The following is a 26,307-nucleotide window of genomic DNA, read 5'->3' on the forward strand; positions in this document are numbered from 1 at the left end:
ATCACCATGAAACCTCACAATTACTGAAGCCTCCTTTTGGCATTGCAACCCTCCAAATGTCTGCAAAATCCTCCTGTCCTGATATTCCTCCCTATCTCTGTAACCCCCACCACCCTCCAGTGCCCTTCTGGGGAACATGCAGAGGAGAGAAGATTTGTAGAGTCTGGATCATGTTACGGAGGTAGAATTGTGGGGATGACAGATTTGGTCGAATGTCTGTGGTGGGCAGATTATTGGTCCCAGCACAGTTCCAGGGGGATCATCCTAATAGATTTTTTTTAAAATTAGGTATGGGATGTGTGAGTCTCTGGCTGACCAGCCTTTCTTGCCCAGTCCCAGAAGCCCTTGAACTGAATAACTTGCTCGGCCATTTCAGAGGGTCATTGAGAGGCAAACCCTTTGTGGGGATGTCGTGCAGACCACGTGAGGATGGGCAGATGTCCTTCTCTAAAGGACAAGTGTTTGGATTTGTTGTACATCAGTAATGGTCTCATACTTATTTGTGGATTGTTAATTATTAATTTTAAAATTATTGATTTCAAATGTCTCCTTTTCTGATGGCGGGATTCAATCCTGCCTCCCCTGAAGATTAGCTGAGGTTTTGGATCCATTCTCTCGCAATAATACCACGAGGCCATTACTTCACCTGCTCACTGGGTGCTCATCCCTGAGCACTGATACCAGGGCATCATGAAGCTAAACCCATTCTTCCGACACGACTGTGTGATCCTGACATCTTCCAGCAATCTGGGACTATTACTTAATATCGCTCCATTTTCCAGATCTCTGTGGAACTCAGTGCCATTCTCCATGTGTAACCCTCACTGCATCTGTTTAATTTCCCATTCTATCTATTTCTCTGTCTCCTGTCAGTACTCAGGAAAGTCCTGACTCAATAGCCTTCCCAGCTGCTGGGTGGATCGTCCATCACCTCATTGAACGCAGTTGGTCTGCCAGAGAGAGACAAAGGGAAAGGAGATCTGGAGCCTTCAATAAATCCTGTAGTGAAGTAAGGTCACCCACAGTGCACAGAGCATAGAACAATGAGAGGGCTCCAAACATCTGTTAACACAACATGACACAGATACAGTGCTGGAGGGGAGTACAGTACACACACACACCCCAGGCTCAATCACCATCCCAATGTAAGTTCTGTTATATTAAAGCTCACTACTCTGCAACAGTGTATCTATGGTATGTCTTGTGGTCCAGTGTCTTCAATCATTTTTAATTCCTATAACAGATCCTATCGCTGTAACCTCCTCCCTTCCCAATCGTCCCTCCACATATTTGAAATGTACTGCATTCCAGACTATCATCCCTATCCCTGTAACTTGCTTCAGTGTCTACAACATGCCTTATCTCGGTAGTCTCCTCCTCCAATAAGGTAAAAACAAGGACTGCAGATACTGGAAACCAGAGTCTAGATTAGAGTGGTGCTGGAAAAGCACGGCAGGTCAGGCAGCATCCGAGGAACAGGAAATTGACGTTTTGGGCAAAAGCCCTTCATCAGGAACAGAGGCGGGGAGCCTGCAGAGTGAAGAGATGAATGAGAGGGGGGTGGGGATGGGGAGAAAGTAGCATCGAGTACAATCGGTGAATGGGGTGGGGAAGAAGGTGATAGGTCAGAGTGGAGTATGGGGGAAGGTAGCAAAGAGTACAATGGGTGAATGGGGGTGGGGATGGGGGTGATAGGTCAGAGAGGAGGGTGGAATGGATAGGTGGGAAGGGAGATAGGCCATTAGGACAGGTCATGAGGGCGGGGCTGAGCTGGAAGGCTGGAGGTGGGGTGAGATGGGGGAAGGGGAAATGAGGAAACTGGAGAATTCCACATTGATGGCCTGGGGTTGAAGTGTTCCGAGGTGGAAGGTGAGGCGTTCTTCCTCCAGGCGTTGGGTGGTGAGGAAGTGGCGGTGGAGGAGGCCCAGGACCTGCATGTCCTCGGCAGAGTGGAAGGGGGAGTTGAAATGTTGGGTCACAGGGCGGTGGGGTTGATTGGTGCGGGTGTACCAGAGATGTTCCCTAAAGTGCTCTGCTAGGAGGTGTCCAGTCTCCCCAATGTAGAGGAGACCGCATCAGGAGCAACGGATACAATAAATGATATTGGTGGATGTGCAGGTAAAACATTGGATGTGGAAGGCTGCTTTGGGGCCTTGGATGGTGGTGAGGGGAGAGGTGAGGGCGCAGGATTTGCAATTCCTGCAGTGGCAGGAGAAGGTGCCAGGAAGGGAGGGTGGGTTTTGGGGGGGCATGGAACTGACTAGGTAGTCATGGAGGGAATGGTCTTTGTGGAAAGTGGAGAGGGGTGGGGAGGGAAATATATCCCTGGTGGTGGGGTCCGTTTGGAGGTGGCGGAAATGGCGGCGGATGATTTGGATTATGCAAAGATTGGTCGAGTGGAGGGTGAGCACCAGAGGTGTTCTATCCTTGTTACGGTTGGAGGGGTGGGGTCTGAGGGCGGACGTGCGGGATGTGGACGAGATGCGTTGGAGGGCATCTTTTACCACGTGGGAAGGGAAATTCCGATCTCGATAGAAGGAGGCTATTTGGTGTGTTCTGTGGTGGAACTGGCCCTCCTGGGAGCAGGTACGGCGGAGGCGGAGGAATTGGGAAAAGGGGTTGGGAAGTTTGCATGCGGTAGGGTGGGAAGATGTGTAATCTAGGTAGCTGTGGGAGTCGGTAGGTTTGTAAAAAATGTTGGTGTCAAGTTGGTTATCATTAATGGGGATTGAGAGGCCCAGGAAGGGGAGCGAGGTGTCAGTGATGGTCCAGGTAAATTTAAGGTCAGAGTGGAATGTGTTGGTGAAGTTGATGAATTGCTCAACCCCCTCGAGGGAGCACGAGGTGGTGCCAATGCAGTCATCAATGTTGGGGAGGAAGACTTGGGGAGTGGTGCTGGTGTAACTACGGAAGATGGACTGTTCTACGTAGCCAACAAAGAGACAGGCATAGCTGGGGCCCATACGGGTGCCCATGGCTACCCCTTTGGTCTGGAGGAAGTGGGAGGATTTGAAGGAAAAATTGTTAAGGGTGAAGACAAGTTCAGCCAAACGAATGAGAGTGTCAGTGGAAGGGTACTGTTGGGGATATCGGGAGATGAAGAAACGGAGGGCTTGGAGGTCCTGGTCATGGTGGATGGAGGTGTAGAGGGATTGGATATCCATTGTGAAGATGAGGCATTGGGCGACAGGGAAACGGAAGTCTTGGAGGAGGTGGAGGGTATGGGTGGTGTCTCGAATGTATGTGGGGAGTTCCTGGACTAGGGGGGATAGGACAATGTCGAGGTAGATAGACATGAGTCCGGTGGGGTAGGCGCATGCTGAGACAATGGGTCGGCCAGGGTGGTCAGGCTTGTGGATCTTGGGAAGGAGGTAGATACGGGCAGTGGGGGATCCTGGACAATGAGGTTGGAAGCTGTGGGTGGGAGATCTCCTCCTGAGGTGATGAGGTTCTGTCTGCTCTGGGAGATGACGGTTTGGTGATGGGAGGTGGGTCATGGTAGAGGGGCTGGTAGGAGGAGGTGTCTTTGAGTTGGCATCATGGCTTCAGCGGTGCCGAGGTCAGTGCACCAGACTCCCACTGCACCCCCTTTATCTGCTGGTTTGATGGTGAGGTCGGTAATGGAGCAGAGGAAGTGGAGGGCTGCACGTTGTGAGGGTAAGAGGTTGGAGTGGGGGAGGGGGGAGATAGGGTGAGGCAGTTAATGTCTCGGTGGAAGTTGGAAATGAAGAAATCGAAGACAGGTAATCGGCCAGCGCGGGGTGTCCATGTGGATGGAGTGTATTGGAGGACAGCAAAGGGGTCCTCAGAAAATAGGTGGGAGTCTTCATTGTAAAAGTAAGCTCTGAGGCGGAGGTGGGGGAAGAAGTGTTCGATGTCACGGCGTGTATTAAATTAATTCATGTGTGGACGGAGGGGGATAAAGGTGAGGCCTTTGCTGAGGACTGATCATTCGTCCTCAGTGAGGGGGTGGTCAGGGGGAATGGTGAAAACTCGGCAGGACTGTGAGCTGGAACCAGGTGTAGGTTTGGAGCTGGGGGAGGCGACGGAGCCTGTAACTGGAGTGGGTGTGGTGTTAGGGGGAATGGGGATGGAGTCATGAGCAGGGGTGGTGTTCCCCTCAGGGTTCTGGGGGTAGCAATGGTGATGGTGGGACCTGGGGGTGGTGTCAGCAGAATGCAGATGAGTGGCGTTGGTGGGGGCGGAAGTGGTGGCAAACACGGCAGTGGGGGGGCGTGGAAGTCAAGGATGCCTACCTTGAAGAAGTTTTCCTCCTCTGTCTACAAAAATCTCAGGGAGTCCCTCTCCCACTGCAACTCCCAGGTCATTTCCTCCACCTATCCACTCCACCCTCTCCTCCTTGACCTATCACCTTCATCTCCTCCCCCACTCACCCATTGTACTCTATGCTACTCTCTCCCAACCTCCACCCTCCTCTAGCTTATCTCTCCACGCTTCAGACTCATTGCCTTTATTCCTGATGAAGGGCTTTTGCCCGAAACGTCGATTTCGCTGCTCGTTGGATGCTGCCTGAACTGCTGTGCTCTTCCAGCACCACTAATCCAGGCGTGGAAGTCACTGCGTGTGTGACATCAGTGATGATGTGAGGGGCGGAAGTGATGTCACTTGTGGTATATGAGGAATTGTGAGGGGTGGAAATGGCATTTACTTTATTTTAACCAATAATTTCCTGTCACAAATCTGTTTGACAATGTCGTATTTTAATTAAACTCAGTCCCTTACTGTTTCTTTCTTTTGGTCTTCATTCACATCTCCATGGTGTTCCAATATTTCAACCTTTCTCTTTGGACTTGGGAATTTCCATTCACCTCAGACCTGTTCCCCTCCTCATCTGTGTCCATTTATATCACACTGCATAATCTGGAACCAGAGGAGCCTATCCCAATAAAATAGCTCAGTCCTCCCTGAGTACTGGTAGCAGTGCTCACTGGTCAGAACTAGTTCTGATGATACCATTGTGTGATCCTGATACATTCCTGCACTCTGCTGATATCACTGTCTCTCTCCATGTGGTATCCCTCACTGTGTGGGTCTAATTGCTGTCTCTGTCAGTGTCTCTCACTCTTGCAGCTACTCCAGATCCTGAGCCAACAGCATTCTCCACTCCAGAGGGAAGCAACTGCACAGGCCATGGATGGAGACTGGGAATTTCCAGATCTCTGTGGGACTCAGTGCCACTCTCCATGTGTACCCTTCATTGCATTAGTCCAATTTCCCATTCTGTCTCCTTCTCTGTCTCCTGTAGGTATTCCTGATGTCCCTGACTCAGCAGAATTCCCAATTCCTGTCTCATCCATCACCACATTGAAGACAGTTGGTCAGCCAGAGAGAGATGGAGAGTGAGATCTGGAGCCTTCAGTAAATCCTGCAGCCGGTAAGATCAATCATAGTAAACAGCACAGGGAGGAGTTAGTGGACTTTAATTCAGACTCTGAGGGCATGATGTAGGAACAATGCTGGGCAAGGAACATGAGAAAATTCTCAGGCTTCATTATCACCATCTTGTCTGTAAATTCATCTGTTCCACAGAACCCTCCCTATGTCTGTCAGTTTCTCCACTGTCTGTTTCTTAAATACCACTTCCCCAATCTCTATCAGCCCCTACAATCCTGCTTATCCCTGTAAGCTCCTCATATCAGTAAAACTCTCCAAGTTTCTTCCTTTGCCTTTAATCCCGGGTTCTGTCACGTCTCTCCTTAACTGAAGAAAAACAACTCTTCAGTTCCTTAAGCCATCCTGGTCAGTGTAGTCCTTTCCAGACCTGAGAAACCTCCCTGTCTTTGTGACTTTTTTGAACTCCGACTACCTTCATGATCTCTGTAACCTTCCCGTCACAACAACAAAAAAGCTCTGTACCTTAGTAACCTCCTCCAGCTGTTAAACTCCTTGTCTCTGGACACAAAGCAGAGTGACCCTGCTTCTCTCATAAATTAGTTTCTGCATTTCCAATGATGACTATGAACTCTTCCTGTCTCTAAAACACACTCAGTCTCTGTAAACTCTGCTGGTCCCTTCGGTAACTACAAACCTTTGTACCTTTAATCTCCTCCAGACGCGACCACACAGTTTATTTCTGTAACCTCTATGAGTGATAGAGTCTTAGAGATGTACAGCACGGAAACAGACCCTTTGGTCCAACCCGTCCATGCCGACCAGATATCCCAACCCAATCTAGTCCCACCTGCCAGCACCCAGCCCATATTCCTCCAAACCCTTCCCATTCATATACCCATCCAAATGACTCTTAAATGTTGCAATTGTACCATCCTCCACCACATCCTCTGGCAGCTCGTTCCATACACATACCACCCTCTGCGTGAAAAAGTTGCAGGGGTCCTTAGGGGTCTCTTTTATATCTTTCCCCTCTCACCCTAAACCTATGCCCTCGAGTTCTGGACTCCCTGACCCCAGGGAAAATGCTTTGTCTATTTATCCTATCCTATCAAATGCCCCTCATCATTTTGTAAACCTCTGTAAGGTCACCCCTCAGCCTCCGACGCTCCAGGGAAAACCGCCCCAGCCTGTTCAGCCTCTCCCTGTAGCTCAAATCCTCCAATCCTGGCAACATCCTTGTAAATCTTTTCTGAACCCTTTCAAGTTTCACAACAATTCTTCCGATAGGAAGGAGACAGGAATTGCACAAAATATTCCAACAGTGGCCAAACCAATGTCCTGTACAGCCACAACATGACCTCCCATCTCTTGTACTGAATACTCTGACCAATAAAGGAAAGCATACCAAATGCCGTCTTCACTATCCTAGTTACCTGCGACTCTACTTTCAAGGAGCTATGAACTTGCACTCCAAGGTCTCTTTGGTCAGCAACAATCCCTAGGACCTTACCATTAAGTGTATAAGTCCTGCTAAGACTTGCTTTCCCAAAATGCAGCACATCGCATTTATCTGAATTAAACCCCATCTGCCAGTTAGCCCATTGTCCCATCTGGTCCAGATCCTGTTGTAACCCTCTTTGCTGTCCACTATACGTCCAATTTTGGTGTCATCTGTAAACTTACTAACTATACCTCTTATGCTCGCATCCAAATCATTTATGTAAATGAGAAAAAGTAGAGGGCCCAGCACTGATCCTTGTGGCACTGCACTGGTCACAGGCCTCCAGTCTGAAAAACAACCCTCCACCACCACTCTGTCTTTTACCTTTGAGCCAGTTCTGTATCCAAATGGCTAGTTCTCCCTGTATTCCATGAGTTCTAACCTTGTTAATCAGTGTCCCATGGGGGACCTTGTCAAATCCCTCACTGAAGTCCATATAGATCACATCTATCACTCTGCCCTCCTCAATATTCTTTGTTACTTCTTCAAAAAACTCAATCAAGTTTGTGAGACATAATTTCCCACGCACAAAGCCATGTCGACTATTCCTAATCAGTCCTTGCCTTTCCAAATACTTGTGCATCTTGCCCCTCAGGATTCCCTCCAACAACTTGCCCACCACTGAGTTCAGGCTCACCGGTCTATAGTTCCCTAGCTTGTCTTTACCACCCTTCTTAAACAGTGGCACCACTTTTGCCAACCTCCAGTTTTCTGGCACCTCCCCTGTGACTATCGATGGTACAAATATCACAGCAAGACGCCCAGCAATCACTTCTCTAGCTTCCCACAGAGTTCTCGGGTACAGTTCCTGGGGATTTATTCACCTTTAACTGTTTCAGGACATCCAGCACTTGCTCCTCTGTAATCTGGACGTTTTGCAAGATGTCACCATCTATTTCCCTACAGTCTATATCTTCCATATGCTTTTCCACAGTAAATACTGATGCAAAATATTCATTTAATATCTCCCCAATTTTCTGCGGCTCCACACAAAGGCTGCCTTGCTGATCTTTGTGGGTCCCTATTCTCTCCCTAGTTATCCTTTTTTCCTTAATATATTTGTAAAAACCCTTTGCATTCTCCTTAATTCTATTTGTCAGACCTATCTCATGTCCGCGTTTTGCCCTCCTGATTTCCTCTTAAGTATACTCCTACTTCCTTTATACTCTTCTAAGGATTCACTCGATCTATCCTGTCTATACCTGACATATGCTTCCTTCTTTTTCTGAACCAAACACTCAATTTCTTTAGTCATCCAGAATTCCCAAAACTTACCAGCCTTCCCTTTCACCCTGACAGGAATATACTTTCTCTGGACTCTTGTTTTCTCATTTCTGAAGGCTTCCCATTTTCCAGCCGTCACTTTAGCTGCGAGCATCTGCCTCCAATCAGCTTTCAAATGTTCTTGCCTCATACCGTCAAAATTGGCCTTTCTCCAATTTAGAACATAACTTTTATATCTGGTCTATCCTTTTCCAGCACTATTTTAAAATGAATAGAATTATGGTCGCTGGCCTCAAAGTGCTCCCCCACTCAGACCTCACTCACCTGTCCTGCCTTATTTCCTAACAGTAGGTCAAGTTTTGCACCTTCTCTAGTAGGTACATCCACATACTGAATCAGAAAATTGTCTTGTACACACTTAAGAAATTCCTCTCCATCTAAACCTTTAACACTATGGCAGTCCCAGTCAATGTTTGGAAAGTTAAAATCCCCTACCATGCCAACCCTATTATTCTTACAGACAGCTGAGATCTCCTTACAAGTTTGTTTGGCAATTTCCCTTTAAATATTGGGGGGTCTGTAATACAATCCTAATAAGGTGATCATCCCTTTCTTATTTCTCGGTTCCACCTAAATAACTTCCCTGGATGTATTTCTGGGAATATCCTCCCTCAGCACAGCTGTAATGCTATCTCTTATCAACAATATCACTCCCTCTCCTCTCTTGCCTCCCTTTCTATCCTTTCTGTAGCATTTGTATCCTGGAACATTAAGCTGCCTGTCCTGCCCATCCCTGAGCCATGTTTCTGTAATTGCTATGAGATCCCAGCCCCATGTTCCTAACCATGCCCTGAGTTAATCTGCCTTCCCTGTTAGGCCCCTTGCATTGAAATAAATGCAGTTTAATTTATTAATCCTACCTTGTCCCTGCCTGCCCTGACTGTTTGACTCCCTTCAGTTCTCAGCTGTACCCGTCTCAGATCAAGCTCCCAAAATCCTCCCTGTGATTGTTACCGCGTCCCATCCTTGCATTCCTCCAAATCCATGTAAAGTCATCCCATTCCTAAAACCTGCCCTGTATATGTCACCTTGTCCAGCTTCCACAACCCTCCCTATCTCTGTAAGGCACAGACCCGTCCCAGTTACTACAGCCCCCTGTACCACTAAATGCCAGTAGTCACTATAATATCAGAGTAAGGTGTGAAAGCAGGAATACTGTACTGGGTTGGACGATCAGTCGTGATCACATTGAATGGTGGGACTGACTCTGTGGTCAAATGGCCGATACCTGCTCTTCTTTCCTGTGCTTCTGTATAAACTTACTATCGATATAACCTCCTTCAGTCCCCACAGCCCTCCCTCTCTCCATAAACTCCTTCAGTCCCCACGACTCTTCCTATCCATGTAACCTGAATCATTCCCCACAAACCTCCCTAACTCCATAACCTCCAAAGGCCCCACGACCTTCCCTATCTCCATAATCTCATCTTGACCCAACGACCCTCCCGTTCAGAGTAACCTCCTTCAATCCCCACGATCCTCCTGATCTGTGCAACCTCCTTCAGGCCCAACAGCCCTGCAGATCTCTTTGGCCCCTTTCAGGCCCCACATCACTCCCTATCTCCATAATGTCCTTCAGTCCCCAGGACCTTCCCTATTTCCAACACCTCGATTACCTGCTGATCCTGTAAGCCACCTTTTTCAGATTGATAAACACAAACTCCCATAACCCTTTCTGCTGCTAGTCTGAAACCAAACAGTGTTAGCCTGACAGTAGGTCGGGAGCTGAAATATGTTTGAAAGGATATGTCAATGAACAATAACTGGACCCTTAGAAATGCTTTTAAGAAAAAGAATGTGTTTTTGAGCCTGTTGAATTTTATTTTTATTGGTGTGAATATAAATAGCAGAATAAATATGGGTGTAGGAGTGGCTGTACCGAGGATACGGTTCATTTGAATTTTCAGAAACCTTTACACAAGTTTCAATAAGGGCTAAAGAGTAACATTGGTAGAGAATAGGGCACCTTAACTGTCAGGAGGTTGGGTGAGAAATTAGACAAAATAGTGTTGTCGGTATTTACTTTGGAGAAAGACATGGAAGCTCAGGAAGTTGGGGAAATAAATGGTGATGTCTTGGAAAGAATCCTCAACAGAGAAGAAAAAATGCTGGAATCTTAAAACAAATAAAGGTAGATCAATCCTCAGTAGCTCATTAGGTCGATCCTTGAATAGTCATGGGAAGAGATTGCAATATCCCTAACAGAGATACTTATATTATCAACAGACACAATGAGTTACCGGAAGACTGGAGGGTGGCTAATGCTGTTCCATCACTTAAAGGCTGCAGGGAAAAGCCAGGAAATCACAGCCAGTGCTGGGTAAGTTGTTGGAGGAGATTCTGAGAGAAAGGAGCTACATATATTTGGAAAGGCAAGGGCTGATTAGAGATAGTCAGCATGGCTTTGTGAGTGGGAAACCGTGTTTCACAAACTGGATTGACTCTTCAAGGGGTTGACCAAGAGATCAATGAAGGCAGAGCAGTCAGTGTTGTCTACATGAACTTCAGCAAAGCATTTGACGAGTTTCCAAGGGATGTAGAACATCTAGTCAAGAGGAAGTAGGAAGCTAACTTAAGTTTGAGGAACCAAGGATCAGAAGCCGGGCTCTAGAGAGTTACATGGGGCAGCACGGTGGCTCAGTGGTTAGCACTGCTGCCTCACAGCGATTTCAATTCCAGCCCCAGGCAACTGTCTGCGTGGAGTTTGCACATTCTCTCCATGTTTGCGTGGGTTTCCGACAGGTGCGCCGGTTTCCACCCACAGCCCAAAGATGTGCAGGTTAGGTGCATCAGCCATGCGTCGTTCAAGAAATGGAATAGAGATAATCCTGGGAATGACAGACCTGTCAGTCTTCTCTCTGTGATGTGCAGATTATTGAAGAGGACTCTGAGATACAGGATTTATGATTCCTTGGAAAACCATAGTTTGATTAGAGGAAGTCATCATGACTTTGTAAGGGACAGGTCATGCCTCACAAATCTTATTGAATCCTTTGAGAATGTGACAACACACATTTATGGCTCATTGAGAAAGTACAGAGCATGGGATACAGGGAAACCTGCCTGTCTGGATACAGAATTCCTGGCCCATAGAAGACAGAGGGTGATGACAGATGGAAATCATTCAGCCTGGAGCTCAGTGACCAGTGGTTTTCTGCAGGGAGAGGTCAAAAAAATCTCTGCTCTTTGTGATTTTATGAATGAGTGGAAGAGTGGGAAAGTAAGTTTATCAATGACACAAAAGTTGGTGGAGTGGTGAATAGTGTGGATGTCTGCTGGAGGTTGCAATGGGACATTGACAGGATGTAGAGCTGGGCTGAGAAGTGGCAGATAAAGTCAAATCTGGAAAAGTGTGAAGTGATGCATTCTGGAAGGTGAGACTTGAATGCAGAATACAGTGGTAAAGGCAGAATACTGAATAGTGTGGAGGAACAGATGGATCTTGGATTTCATGACCAGAGATCCATCAAATTTGCCACCAAGCTGATAGTGTTGTTAAGAAAGAATATGTTGTATTGGCTTTCATTAGCTGGGGGATTGAGTTTTAAAGCCATGAGGTTATGCTGCAGCTCGAAACAACCCTGTTTAGATCCCAAATAGAATATTGTGTTCAGTTTTGGTCCCTTCATTACAGGGAGGATGTGGAAGCTTTAGAGAGGGTAAAGAGGAGATTTACCAGGATGCTACCTGGACTGGAGGGCATGTCTTATGAAGAAAGGTTGAGGGAGCTAAGGCTTTTCTCATTGGAGTGAAGAAGGACGAGGGGTGACTTGGCAGAAGTGAACAAGATGGTGTGAGGCAAAGATAGAGTGAACAGTGAGAGACCTCTTTAACCCATGGCATACAAAGTTAGTTTGATCTTCCAGTCGGGTAAAAGATGGGCATGGCATCATGGCCGAAGGGTCTTGTGCTGTACTGTTCTGTGTTCTACGTTCTGTCTGGTAAACTGGGTAATAAGCTCAGATCAACGTAAAAGGATATGGCATTCAGAAGGAGCTAGTCCACTGGATACAAAATTGGGCTTGATGGTAGGAGACAGAGGGTGATGGGAGACATGTTGCCTTTCTGACTGGAGACATGTGACCAGCGGTGAAGTGGGTCCCCTGTTGTTTGTCATTTGGATAAATGGTTTGGATGGGAATATTTTTTTTGTGGTAAGTAAGTTTTTTTGAGTGACACTGAAATTGTTGGTAAAGTGGACAGTGAAGAAAGTTATCTATGATACAACAGGACAAATAGTACACTGGGATAGTGGGCTGAAGAACAGCAGATGGAGTTTCATTAGATAAATGTGAGGTGTTCCATTTTAGTGAAACAAACCAGGGTGGGACCTCTACAGTTAATGTTCGGGCCCTGGGTAGTGTTATCAGTCAGTGACCCAGGGATGCAGGTACACAGTGCTTTGTCAGTGGTGTCACAGGTAGACAGGTTGGTGAAGCAGGCATGTGGGTGGTTACCTTCTTTGGGTAGAGCATTGAGAGTAGAAGTTCGGATGTCATGTTGTGGCTATACAGGATATTGGTGAGGCCACCATAAAAGCATTGTTGACCAGTAGAAAGTACTCATCTGGTTCACTTACGTCCTTTAGAGAAGAACATTTGACATTCTAACCTGGTCTGGCCTGCACGTGATACCAGACCCGCAGCAATATGGCTGACTCTGTGCTATACTCTGGGTAATTAGCAGTGGGGCAAAGAATGTTGGTCCCACAGTGACATCCTCGTCCCATGAATGAATAAATAAAAATACATATATCCCTCCCTACCTCTGGAAACCCCTCCAGCTGCAGCAGTCTGTACTGGCTTTGTTCCACCGTTCAGACCCTGACCACTCTCTGTAACACTCTCACCACCTCCAGCACCTTCAGCTCTCCCAGTTACTTTTGTGACATAAAACCTTGACAATTATTCCCTCTTCCATCTGACCTCCTCCTGCGAGCAGACCCTTTGCAATCCCTTTAAAATTTACTCGTAAAACATTCTCTCACTTCAGGATTTTAAGTACTTTTTGGTGATCCTCTAAGCTCGATAATCTAATATGATCCTTTTTACTTGAGTGAGGGACCGATAAGGATTTCTTGCTGAGGATTTGTCTGTTTCAATGGAATGTCTTTTTGTTTATTTTTTACACTGCTCCTTCTAATGTTTTCCACTGTTCATTGACAGACACATATTTCAGTCTGTTTAGCCTATTTACCTTGGTCAGTTCTCATCTCAAACTCATGTTATTGGTTATTTTTGTTTCTACTTGTAGCTTGTCCTTTCTGTGATTTACTTTAAAACTTTATTTTTCTTTAAACTGCACTTTATCACAATTTCACAGAGGATCTCTCCAGGTGGCATTACTCATTCACAAAGTTTCATCACACTATGGTCGCTCTGAGATAGTTACGTCCCTCGCCAGTTGCACAATTTGTTATTCAAAGAAACACTGAAAACTAATTCTCTGAACTCCTCTACCAATATCACTCTTGCCAGTGTGACTGTCCCACATTTTGAATATTGATGTTTCCCAAAATGATCACAATGTGTTTGTTAAAAAATTCCAATGAGTTCCTGTGTAATGCAGTGATGAGCAACGGAATGCTGTTTGGTGGCTAAAACTATTCTGCTGCTTGTGTCCTTGGCAAGTCGTAGCCAGAAGTTACATTCAGACTAATTCTACTTCATGATCTGAGACCAAATGCTTTCTCTGTGATGCCTTTGTTATCCATTATTGTTAGTGTTACCCATTTTGCCTGAGTTTCCGCAAGGTTGTGATCCATTGAATATTTATGTCCACCTTTTGTTCACCCTGTAACCATGTCTCTCTGTTGTCTGAACCTCTTTTATCTCAGTGTCACATATCCATCTGCCTTATTGATAAGACTTCGTCCATTGAAAAAAAACATAATTTAATCTTTCCCACAATTTCCTGTCACAAATCTATTCACTGATGTACAGTTTTAGTTAATCGCTGTCCCATCCTGTTCCTTTCTGATTGCCTTCAGCCACATCCACATACTGTTCCGATGCTTCACCTTTTCTCTTTGAATTTGGAAAGCTCCTTTCACCTGGACCCTGTCCCAGCATCCTCTCTGTCAGTTTAAAGCCCTGTCCATAAACCTACTGACATGATTGGCCAGGACACTGGTCCCAGCGCGGTTCCAGTGGGACCATCCTATTGGATTTTTTTATAAATCAGGTAGGGGATGTGGGTGTCTCTGGCTGACCAGCCTTTATTGCCCAGCCCTAGCTGCCTGTGAGCTGAGTAGCTTGCTTGGCCATTTCAGAGGGCAATTGAGAGGCAAACACTTTGCTGTGGGTATGTCGTGCAGACTACGTGAGGATGATCAGATCTCGTTGTTGAAAGGGCAAGTGGGCGGCACGCTGGGTCAGTGATTAGCACTCCTGCCTCACAGCACCAGGGTCCCAGGTTCGATTCCAGCCGCGGGCGACTGTGTGGAGTTTGCACCTTCTCCACGTGTCTGCGTGAATTGCCTCTGGATGCTCCGGTTTCCTCTCACAGTCCAAAGACACGCAGGTCAGGCGAATTGACCATGCTAATTTGCCCATAATGTTAGGTGTATGAGGTCGATGGAGATGGGTCTGAGTGGGTTACTCTTTGGAGGGATGGCGTGGACTGGTTGGGCCGAAAGGCCTGTTTCCACACTGTAGGGAATCTAATCTAAGGGATTGTGATTTTTGTACATCAGCAATGGTTTCATATTTGTTTATGGATTGTTAATTGATGTTTTTAAAATTATTGATTTTAAATTCCACCATACCTTATGGTGGGATTCAAACCTGCCTCCCCTGAACATTAGCTGAGGTTTTGGACAAATGCCCTAACAATAATGTTATTAGGCCATCACTTCACCTGCTCACTGGTTGCTCATCCCTGAGCACTGACACATGAAGCTAAACCCATTCTTCCAACATGACTGTGTGATCCTGAAGTCTTCCAGCACTCCAGTGATATCACTTAGTCTCTCTCCATGTGGTATCCCTCACTGTGTGGATCTAATTGCTGCCTCTGTCAGTGTCTCTCACTCTTGCAGCTACTCTAGATCCTGAGCTAACAGAATTCTCCACTCCAGAGAGACGCAACAGCACAGGGATGGAGTTTGGGATTTTCCAGATATCTGTGGGGCTCATTTCCATTCTCCTTGTGTAACCCTCACTGCATCAGTCTAATTTCCCATTCTGTCTATCTCTCTGTCTCCTGTAGGTACTCAAGAAGTTGCTGACTCAATAGACTTCCCAACTGCTGTGTGTCTCATCCATCACCTCATTGAAGATGGTTGGTCAGCCAGAGAGACAAAGGGAAGGGAGATCTGGAGTCTTCAATAAATCCTGCAGTGAGGTAAGATCACTCATAGTGCAGAGAGCAGAGAGCAATGAGAGGGCTCCAAACATCACTTACAAGACATGACACAGATACAGTGCCGGATCTGGAGCACAGTATAGACACACCCCAGACTCAATCACCACCTCTACTTTAACTTATGTTGCACTGAGACAGCATCGGGAGTTCATTGTTATCAATCCAGTCCTGTGTTGTCTTAGTGAGCATCAGTACAACAGAGGGGAGAGTAGGCCTCTGACGAGAGGTTGGGAATGCTGCCTGGGATCTTTCTGTTCTGTGTTCTCCCTCCAACACTGTACTAAGACTCACTACTCTGCAACACCATCTGTGGCATGGCTTGTGCACCAGTGTCTTCAGTCATTTTTAACTCCTACAATAGTCCCTGTCCCTGGAACCTCCTCCCTTCCCGATAGTCCCTCCACATATTTGAAATGTACTGCATTCCAGACTACCATCCCCATCGCTGTAACTTGCTTCAGTGTCGACAACATGCCTTATTTTGGTACACTAATCCTCTTTAGCTGGATACAGAGTGATACAGCACGGAAACAGAACCTGTGGTCCAACTCCTCAATGCTGCCCATGTTACCGAAACTGAATGAGTCTCATTTGCCTGCATTTGGCCCTTATCTCTTCAAACCTTCTCTTCTCCATGTACCTGCCCAAATTCTTTTCCGTGTTGTCATTATTCTTGTTTCTCCCATGTGCCTGAGGCAGTCTATTCCGTCTATGCACCATCCTCTGTGAATAATGTTCCCCCTCAGCTCCCTCTTTAAATCCCTGTTCTCTCACCTCCCGTTTATACTCTCTAGTTTTGGACTCACCTACCCTTGTTTATTCACCATTCTTAGGGTCACCCCGTGGCCTCCTCTGCCCAAGGGAAATATTTAAGACAATGTTACACATATCTCCAACGTATGTAACAAAGTGCTGGCCAATGTCGGCAAATGTGCCAAATATTGCTTTCCCCACCCTGTCCACCTGTGATGCCACTTCCAAGGAACAATGTAACTTGCACCTCCTGGTCTCTCTCTCTCTCTCTCGCTCTCTCTCTCTCTGTTCGACAACCCTGGCCAGAGCCCTTCCATTAACTGTGTTAGTCCTCCCCGGTTTGCCTTAACAAAATCCAACAGCTGAATTAAACTCCATCTTACATTCCTTGGTCCACTGGCCCAGTTGGTCAGTATCCCCTTTGATAACCGTATTTACTGCCCACAACACCATTCATTTGATCATCAACAAACTTTCGCACAATCACTCTTATATTTTCAACCAAATCGTTTATGTAGATGATGCCCATCAGTGGACCCAGCCCTGATCCTTTCTTCAATAATGGAATCAAACCATATTCTTGTCATAGACCCATACAGCATGGAAACTGACCCTTCAGTTGATACCCACCATCATCTAAAACTAAACTCTTCCCAGCTGCCTGTTGCTGGCCCATATTACTCCAACCCTTCCCTATTCACCTGTTTATCCAAATATCTTTTAAATGTTGTCATTGTACCCACATCAACCCCTTTCTCAGGAAGTTCATTCCACACTTAAACCACCCTCTGTAGCAAATCGCCCCATATCTTTGTTTTGAACATCTCTCCCCTCTAACCTTAAAAATGTGGCCCCTCCTCTTGAGGCTACCCCATCCTGAGGAAAAGGCAACTACCTAAATTGATCTATATACCTCATTTTTTTTTCATAAACCTTTATAGCGTCATGTCTCAACCTCCAGGCTCCAGTGGAAAAAGACTCAGCCTATCCAGCCATTTTTCAGATCTCAAGCCTTCCATACCCAGCCACATCCTGGTAAATCTCTTCTGAATGCCCTGCAGCTTAATAATATCCTCCCTATAACTGGGTGACCAGAACTGGACAGAGAATTGCAGAACAGGCCTCACCAGTGTCTGTACAATCTCAACATGACGTCCCAAATCCTCCACTCAATGGACTGAGCAATAGTCAGGCATGCCAAGCACTGTCTTATCCCTCCTGTGATGCAAACTTCAAGAATTATGTACCTGAACCCGGAGGGCCCTCTGCTCTAAAACACTAACCGAAACCTTAACATTAATTGTATAAGCTCTACTCTTATTTGTTTTACAAAATGTATTACCTCGTATTTATTCAGATTGAATTTCATCTCTAGTTTTTCAGCCCATTCACTCCCTTCATCAAGATGCCTTTGTAATCTCAGAAAACATCCTTCACTGTCCATGATGCCACTCTCCAGCTTGCCAGCCCATCACACATGGCTGTCTGTAGTACACATACCTTTGCTAGGGGCTTCACACTTTCTTCCCTAGCATCCCACAGTGTCCTGTGATACACTTAATCAGGTTCTGGGACTTGCCATAGCTTTGTGTTTTAATGCCTCCAGCACCACCTCTTCTATAACATGCATTCTTTTCAAGTCATAGAGATTTACAGCATAAAAACAGACCCTTCAGTCCCCAACTCGTCCAGGCTTACCAGAAGATCAAAATAAATCCATTCCCTTTTCCAGCATTTGGCCCACATACGTCTACACCCTTACTATTCAGATGCCCATCCAAATACCTTTTAAATGTTGTAATTGTATCAGTCTCCATTACTTTCTCTCTCCGCTCATTCCATACACACATCACCATGTGTGTGAAGAAGCTGTCCCTTCAGTCCCTCTGTAAACCATTCACCTCTAACCTTAAACCTATGCCCTCTAGTTTTGGACTCCCCAACTTCTGGGAAAAGGCCTTGAATGCTTACCCTATCCATACCGCTCATGTTTATGTAAACCTCTGTAAGGTCACCCCTCAGTCTCCGACTCTCCAGTGACAGTAACCCCAGCTTATTCGGCAACAACCCGGGCAATATCTTGTTAATCGTTTCTGAGCCCTTTCAAGTTTCACAACATCCTTCCTGTAGCAGAGAGACTTGAATTGCAGAGAACTCCAATTGTGGTCTAATGTATTACTCTTGTTCCCTGAGTTCCCCAGTCTTTACCCACAGTAAGTTCTGAAGTGAAAAAATTGTTTAGGATCTTAGCAAATATCCTGCAGTTCCACACATCGATGGCCTCATTGATCTTTAATGGACACTATTTTGTCCTGAGTTACTTATACGCTCTTAATATACTGATACAATCACTTTTGGATTCCCCTTTCCTTCTCTGCTGAGGCTATTTCATTTAGCCTTTCTCCATTCCTGTTTTCTACTTTATTCCTACAGCCCCTGTATATCCTCAGGGATTCCCTTGATCCAGCTGGCTATAAATAACATGTGGCCCCTTTTCCTTGACCAGACCCTCAATAGACAGCCAGTGTTTCCGAATGCTGTCAGCATTGACTTGCACCCAAACAGGAACATGCTGGCGCTGATCGATAAGTTTATCTCGCTTTTAAAATATTCTCACTTGTCAAACTTCCCTTTCCTTGTAAATAATTCCCTTCCCCAATCACATTTTGAAAGTTCCTGTCTAATACAATCAAGATTGGTCAGGCTCCATTTTATAACTTGCACTTGTGGACCAGGCCTGTCCTTTTCCAAAGCTGTTTTCAAACTACTAGAACTGTGGTCACTTTGGCAAAACGCTTTCCCACTCGGATCTCAGTCCCTTTCCCGACCTTGTTTCCCAAGGGGAGGTCAGGTTTTGCCCCTTTCTCTTTTCAGGCCATTTACATATTGATTGGGAGTTTTCTGGAACACAATTACCAAATTCCTCCCTTGCGAACACTGAACACTGGCAGTCCCAGTCTAGGTTTGGAAAGTTCAAAAACCCTACCATAATAGCCCTATTATTATGGTTGATATTTAAGATGTCCCGACATATTTGTTCCTCAGTCTGCCACGGATTATTCGGGGTCAGCAGTCCAATCGTATTAAAGTGATGACCCATTCTTATTCCTCTGTTCCACTAACATCGCTTCACTGGGCGATCCTACAGGAATATCCTCTCTAAGTACTGCTGGGATGATTCATGCAATCAAAACCCACCACCACACGTCCTCTCTTGCCTCCCCTTCCTGTAGCATCTCCACCTTGAAACAATGAACTGCCAGTCCTGCCCCTCCCTCAGCTGTGTTTCTGTAATAACTATAATATCTCAGTCCCATGTTCCAATCCATGCCCTGAGTTCATCTTCCTTAGCTATCTGGCCCCTTGCATTGAAATAAATGCAGTTTAATCATCAGTTTTCCCCCATTCCCTGCTATGTTCTTGCCTGCCTTGTCGGCTGAAATTGCTGTCTTGAACTCGTGCACCAGCCTCAATCTTCTTTCTGACCTTACATCTATTTAAGGTCCAACACCCTGCCAGACTGGGTTATATCCTCTCAAGCAGCTCTAGCAATTCACCCCACCAGGATATGGGTCCCTCTCCTGCTCCCAGTTGAGGTGCCTTTCCCACCCTGTCTCCCTGTGCTGACACCTTCAGGGATCTATGGACTTGTCCACCAAAGTCCCTGTATTCCTCAGTACTCCACAAGGACCTACCATTTATTATGTCTATTCTTCTCTTATCGTACCTCCCACAGACTATTCCCTCACTTCAATCAGAACTAAACTCTCCTGAGATTATCATCCAATCAACATCGGACTGCAGACGGAGACCATCCCCCTCACTGTGAACAAAACCCTCACCTTTCATATCATCTGCAAACCGACTAATGATACCTTCTGCTTTCACATCCGAGTTATTAATGTTCAATGGTTCCTGCACAGATCCCTGTGGTACACCCGGTGGTGAAAATATTCTATCCACCAATTTTGCATCCAATTTGCCAACTTGCCTTGGAACCCAGTCCTTTTGGACTAGCCTTCCATGTTGGATCTTGTTTAAGGACTTAGTCAAGTCCATGTAAACCACATCATCTGCACAGCCCTCATCAATATACTTAAGCACCATTTCAAAAAAACTGAACTGAATTCCTCAGACAGTATCTTCTTCTGCCAAATCCGAGATGACTAAACCGAGTTGATCCTTACCTTGCAAGTGTTGATTCATCCTCACAATTGTTTCCAATAATTACCCTTCCCCTGCTGTCAGACTATCTGCTCTGTAATTACCTGGCCTCTCCCTGCTGCCCTTCTTGAACAAAGGAACCACATTTGCGATCCTCCAGTCATTCAGCACTTCACCTGTGGCCAGCAAAGTATTATATATATCCACCAGGGCCCCAACAATCTCTGGGTAATTAGCATGGGGTCAAAGAATGCTGGTCCAGGCAGTGACACCCACATCCCATGAAAGAATAAATAAAAATACATATGTCCCTCCCTACCTCTGCAAACCCCTCCAGCTGCAGCAATCCGGACTGGCTTTGTAACACCGTTCAGTCCCTGACCACTCTCTGTAACACTCTCACCACCTCCAGCACCTTCTCCTCTCCATGTTCGTATCGTGTCAATAAACCTTGACAACGATTCCCCTTCCCACTGTCCTCCTCCTGCGAGCAGACCCATTGCAATCCCTTTAACCTTACTCCTAAAACTCTCTCTCACTTCAGGATTTTAAGTACTTTGTGGTGATCTTCTCAGCCTCATAATCTAATATGATCCATTTTGTCCTGAGTGAGGGACTGGTGGGGATTTCCTGCTGAGTTTTAGTCTGTTTCAGTGGGATGTCCTTTTGTTGAGTATTTTACACTGTTCCTTCAAATGTTTTCCACTGTTCATTTACAGACACATATTTCAGTCTGTTTAGCCTGTTTATCTTGGTCAGTTCTCCTCTCCAACTCATGTCATTGGCTGTTTTTGTTTCTAGTTGTAGCTTGTCCTTTTCTGTGTTTCATGTTAAAACTTTATATTTCTTTAAACTGCACTTTATCACAATTTCCCGGAGGATCTCTCCAGGTGACATTACTCATTCACTAAGTTTATCACACAACAGTCGCTCTGAGACAGTTACGTCCCTCGCCAGTTGCACAATGTGTTATTCTAAGAAACACTGAAAAAAATTCTCTGAACTCCCCTTCCAATATCACTGTTGTCCGTGTGATTGTCCCAGACTTTGTGAATATTGACGTTTCACTAAATGTTCACCATGCCTGTATTAAACATTCCCATGAATTCCTATTTATTGCAGTGATGAGCCATGAAATGCTGTTCGGTGGGTGGTCTAAAACTGTTCTGCTGCTTGTGTCCTTGGCAAGGAGTAGCCAGAATTTACATTCAGACTGACTCTACTTCATGATCTGATGCCAAATGCTTTCTCTGTAATGCCTTTCTTACCCATTATTGTTAGCGTCGTCCATTTTGCCTGAATTTGCACAAAGTTGTGAACCATTGAATATTTATGTTCCACCTTTTGTTGGCCCTGTAACCACATCTCTCTGGTGTCTAAATCTCATTTATCTCTGTGTCACAAATCCATCTACCTTGTTGCAGAGACTTTGTCCATTAATAGAAAACATAATTTACTCGTTCCCACAATTTCCTGTCACAAATGGATTTGCTGATCTACAGTTTCAGTTAAACTTTGTCCCATCCTGTTCCTTTCTGTTGTCTTCAGTCACATTCCCACGCTACTCTGATGCTTCACATTTTCTCTTTGGATTTGGAGAGCTCCTTTCACCTGAAGCCTGGCCCTGCATCCTCTCTGTCAGTTTAAAGCCCTGTCCATAAATCTACCAACGTGATTGGCCAGGACATTGTTCCACTGGAACTGTGCTGGGACCAATCTGAATGGATTTTTAAAAAAATCAGGTCTGGGATGTGGGTGTCTCTGGCTGACTAGCCTTTATTGCCCATCCCTTGCTGTCCTTGAGCTAAGCAGCTGGCTCGCCCATTTCACAGGGTCATTGAGAGGCAAACACTTTGCTGTGGGGATGTCGTGCAGACCACATGAGAGTGAACTGTTGTCTTTCTCTGAAGATCAAGTGTTTGGATTTTTATCAAAACTAATTTATGGATTGTTAATTCCAATTTTTAAAACATATATTCATTTAAAATTCCACATGATTAGAAGTTAGAAGGGGGTTGGTCACTTTGTTGGGACTGTATTGTAGACTGTTGTAGACCCAACAGATACCAGAGGAGCAGCTGTGTAGAGAGATTGTAGATAACTATAGGAATAATAGAGGAGTGCAGGCTGGAGATTTTAATATTCCCTGTATTGACTGGGCCACCTAGAGTATAAAAAGAAAACTGGACGGAGGGCAATTTTTCAAATGTGTCCAAGGAAGGTTCCTAAATCAATATGCAGAGGGCCCTACTCTACTCAGGCAGGTGCAACACTGGACCTCCCTCAGAAAACGAGGTCGGGCAAGTGACTGAAGTGTCATTCAGAGAGCACTTTGGGTCCAGTGCCCACAACTGTCTTCGTTTTAACATAGTTATGGAGAAAGATCAGCAGGTCCACAGATTGAAGAGGAAAACTGGAACAGGGCCAGGTTTGGGGCCAGTCGGCAGGATCTGGCCAGCGTCAATGCTGTGAATTTAAAATTGCACAATGCCCAGTTATAATCCAACTCTCTTTGGAAGCGCTGGTGATCACTGTAACAGATGAAAGGCTTAAACTAAATTTGTTTGATATTGTATTCCATGACACTGCTATCCTGTTGCTATAAATTCTGTGCCTTAGGATTGTGCTCCACAACCACCTGATGAAGAAGCAGTGCTGTGAAAGCTAGTGCTTTCAAATGAACCGGTTGGACTGGAACCGAGTGTCGAGTGATTTTTAACTTTGTCCATCCCCAGTCTGACACCAGCACCTCCACATTATGATTCTAATCGATTGGGTGAGTCTGTTTGAAGGAAAAGGAACAACTGGCAAATGGGAGGCTTTTCAAAGTGTGAGCTTAAGAATCCAGGACCAGTCTGCCCCATTGGGGTAAAGGGAAAAGCTGGCAGGGTTAGGGATCCTTGGCTGATGAGGGATAATAAGGCTCTTGTCTTGAAATGAAGACTGCATGCATTGGGTTTAAGATTTCCGTATCTATATATTCTTAAAGACACGATCACTCTGTGGAGACCCTACAATCCTCTCAGTCCCTGTAACACTCCCAATCTGCAGAAGTCATTCCAATACCTGTGACTCTTTCAGTACAGTTCCTGCAAGACCCACTATCGATGTGATATCTTTTCATTGTCAGCACCCACCCTGTCAATGTAAGCTCCTCCAGTGTCTCCATCCATCTACTCATTTCCACAATCTTCTCCAGCTCTTCCATGTGTAAACATCACCCTCCCCTACAACCCTTCCCACTCTGACCAAACTGGAGGAGGTTACTAATGCTCCCTCATCTGTGAAACTGTCTCCAACCAAAATTGCTGTATTTATCACTTGGAGAATCACCCCCTTTATCTAAATAACCTGCAGAACCTAAGCCTTCCTGTGTCTATAAACATCTTCAGTCACGACTACCCTCCATACGTCTATTTGTTTCTCCAATCTGTACAACCCACTTTATCTCTGTACTCAGCTCCATTCACATGAAACATTCCTGTCTGTGTAAAACACCCCATCCTACCAACCTCCTTATCCCTGTAACCTGCTCCATTCCTCCCAACCTCCCCAGCTCCATGTCCTCCTGTCGGCCCGACAGCTCTCCACATTTCTGGAACCTCCTGTGGCTCTATGCTCCTCCCTCCCTGTGAAAGCCCCTCCAGTCCCCACAATTCTCCCAGTCTGGGTCATCTGCTCCAGATCAGACCATTGCTGTCTCTGTTACCTCATACAACTTTAGCAACGCCTCCTATTTGTGTCACTTCATTCAGATCGCATCCTCTCCCGCTTCCCGAAACCTCATGCTGCCATCATAACCCTTGCTATTTAGAACATGGAATAACACATTCCAGAACAAGCCCTTCTGCCCTAAATATTGTGCTGACCTTTTATCTTACTCTGAAGATGAAACGAACCTACATACCTTACATTTTTCTATCATTGATGTGCCTATCCAAGAGTTGCTTAGATGTCTGTAATGTGTCTGAATCTACTACCATGGCTGGCAGTCCATTCCACCCACCCACCACACTCTGTGTAAAAATTAGACGGACCAGTCCCTTCCATGCCGACACGATATCACAACCCAATCTAGTTCTACCTGCCAGCATCTGGCCCATATCCCTCGGATATCTAAGCTAAACCTTCCGCCAATTACCTTAAACGTATGTCCCCTTGTGATAGCCATTTCGCCATGGGAAGTAATCTCTGGTTATCTACTCTATCTATGCCTCTCATTCCCTTGTACACCTCTATCAAGTCACCATTCTTCCTCCTTCGCTCTGATCAGAAAAGCCCTAGCTTCCACAACCGACCTTCTATGGGCATGTCCTCCAGTCCAGTCAGCATCCTGCTCAATCTCCTCTGCACTGTCTTTAAAGTTTCCACGTCCTTCCTATAATGAAGCAAACAGAACTGTTCACAATATTCGAAGTGTGGTCTAACTGGGGTTCTGTAGAGCTGCAGCAAAATCTCACATCTCTTAAATTCAATCCCCCTGCTAATGAAAGCCAACACACCATCCGCCGCCTTAACAGCCTGTCAACTTGGGTTGTAACCTGAGGGACACAGGGTACCTTTGTTCCTGCACGCTGCAGAGAATCCTGCCTTTAACCACGTAAAGGTTTTCTGCAGAACACTCCAATCTAAAACTATCCCTATCTTTGTAAGTTCCTCCAGTCCCTACAACACTCATAAACTGTGAAACCTCCTCAAGTCCCTATATTCCTAATGTCCGCAAAATCCTCCCGTCCTGATGTCCCTCCATATCTCTGTAACCCCCACCATCCTCCAGTGCCCTTCTGGGGAACATTGCAGAGGAAGGAGGAGTTGGAGAGTCTGGGCCATGTTACGAGGTAGGAAGGGCTGCAGAACCTGGAGGATGGTACAAATGTCGGAAGGGACGTGGGACTTGCAGAAGGTTAGAGGTTCCGGGATTCATTGAACCTGCAGGATGGGACAGGGGATGGCTTGTGGAACCTGGAGGATATTATGATTTGAACCACAGGTAAGTTTTGATTGGACCATTCAGCCGATCTTACAGTCATAGAGATGTACAGCATGGAAACAGATCCTTCATTCCAACCCAGCCATGCCGACAGGATATTCCAACCCAATCTAGTCCCACCTGCCAGTACCTGGCCGATCTCCCTCCAAACCCTTTCTATTCATATGTCCATCCAAATGCTTCTTAAATGTTGCAATTGTACCATCTGTAAGATCGGCTGAAAGATCCAATCAAACATTACCTGTGGTTCAAATCATAACATCCTCCAGGTTCCACAACCCATTCATGGTCCCATCCTGCATCAGATATCCCAACACAATGTATCCCACCTGCTAGAACCCGGCCCATCTCCCTCTAAACCCTTCCTATTCATATCCCCATCCAGATGCCTTTTAACTGTTGCAGTTGTACTAGCCTCCACCACTTCCTCTGGCAGCACATTCCATATATGTACTATCCTCTGCGTGAAAAAGTTGCCCCTTTTTATCTTTTATATCTTTCTACTCTCACCCTAAACCTCGCCCTATAACTCTGGATTCGCACACCCCAGGAGAAAGACTTTGTCTCTTTACCCTATCCATGCCCCTCTTGATTTTATAAACCTCTATAAGGTTACCCTCAGCCTCCGAATCTCCAGGAGAAACAACCATCACCTGTTCAAACTCTCCCTATAGCTCATCCCTGGCAACGTTGTTGTAAATCTTTTCTGGACCCTTTCAAGTTTCACAAAATCCTTCCGATCGGAAGTAGAACAGAGTTGCATGCAGCATTCCAAAAGTGGCCTAACCACTGTCTTGTACAGCCGCAACATGACCCCCCAACTCCTGTACTCAATACTCTGACCAATAAAGGAATGCATACCAAGCGCCTTCTTCGCTATCCTAACTACCTGTGA

At 45.8% G+C, this 26,307-nt stretch overlaps 1 long non-coding RNA gene across 2 annotated transcripts; it reads left to right on the forward strand.

Annotated features, from left to right (window-relative positions):
* The first annotated feature begins 821 nt into the window (after positions 1-821).
* Positions 822-15,488, forward strand: LOC140456813 (uncharacterized). Of its 2 annotated transcripts, XR_011953148.1 has the most exons (4): positions 822-1,009; positions 5,267-5,395; positions 10,367-10,460; positions 15,350-15,488. It is a non-coding gene; the product is annotated as an uncharacterized lncRNA (long non-coding RNA). The 2 variants fall into 2 exon arrangements; XR_011953149.1 differs by lacking the exon at positions 10,367-10,460 and having other exon boundaries at positions 15,350-15,478.
* Positions 15,489-26,307: the final 10,819 nt, after the last annotated feature.

Source organism: Chiloscyllium punctatum, chromosome 31, assembly GCF_047496795.1.
Source record: "Chiloscyllium punctatum isolate Juve2018m chromosome 31, sChiPun1.3, whole genome shotgun sequence".
NCBI classification, from domain to species: Eukaryota; Metazoa; Chordata; class Chondrichthyes; order Orectolobiformes; family Hemiscylliidae; genus Chiloscyllium; species Chiloscyllium punctatum.